We start from the raw sequence: 1,125 nt of genomic DNA, 5'->3' as shown, positions 1-1,125 counted from the left end.
AAAAAAATTACGTTTTTCAACAAAATGTTTTTGAGCTAGGTTGAGGTGGAATTTCGACCGTTTAGAAATTGGTGTTTTTCGCAAAACTGCAATGGAAACACTTCTTTCGCATCATGGGAGTCACGTGATCAACAACCGGCTGTTTCTACTGGCGGAAAAGACACGAAGAAGATAACAGGAAGTAGAAATAGTAGTAATATCACAGAAGTAGTATAAAATAGTAAACTCACCAACTACAATTTCCCAAAAACACAGCATACGTAGGGGCTTATCGCTGGAAAGCCTCGATAAAAGACGCTGACGTCTCCTCTGATGATGAGCGCTAGTGTTCCGGTAGCAATATGCTATGTGTTTACATCCATTGCCGCCATGTTTGTAATGATTTATTGTGAGAACAAGCGTATTCACGCGTGACTTTAATAGTATTTCTTACTTAATGGAAACACCGTAGTTGCGAAACTGTGTTTTTCGACATTAACAGAATATTGACAAAGTTTTGCGTACATTTGCAATGGAAACGCAGCTAGTGAGACGTTCAGAATGTTGTTCAGGCTACTTAAACCAGTATTCAGTTATACGGAAAATTCCCATCATAATAAAAATAAAAAACAGTTTTCTGTACCAACCAGCATACGCCCAGCTCAGCTTCCTTGCATGGATCACAGGTCCTACCTCTAATCTCAATCGAGTTTTCAACTAGCTCAAGAACCTCGAACACTCCACAATTGTGAGTCAGAAAATGATAACTTGGGGAGGGTTTTTGCCACCTATCAAAGCAAATTATGTTTGATAGAGGACAAAAAAATGGTAATAAAATTGAGATAATTAAGACACTTTGTGACAATAAGTGCAGGACACTGCAGAAATGTTGTAATCAATTTGCAATTTTGAATGTACAAAATCTGTTGTAAGCACCAATTTAGTGCATTCCAATTTAAATAGAGATTTTCTTGCAATTTTCTGCTGCCAACAACCACAGCTGAATGATGTAAAGGTTTCAGTCTAGTGAAAAACTAACCATTCCATTGTTTGGTACACTGGTACAAACATAACATTGTATTGGAACCTAGTGCTGCCAAAAGGTTTACAAGCCTGATGCAGTCCATGCTCAGAGCTGACAATGAA

This window comes from Austrofundulus limnaeus, unplaced genomic scaffold (genome assembly GCF_001266775.1).
Source record: "Austrofundulus limnaeus strain Quisiro unplaced genomic scaffold, Austrofundulus_limnaeus-1.0 Scaffold591, whole genome shotgun sequence".
Classification (NCBI taxonomy): Eukaryota; Metazoa; Chordata; class Actinopteri; order Cyprinodontiformes; family Rivulidae; genus Austrofundulus; species Austrofundulus limnaeus.
This window is presented reverse-complemented; position numbering follows the sequence as displayed.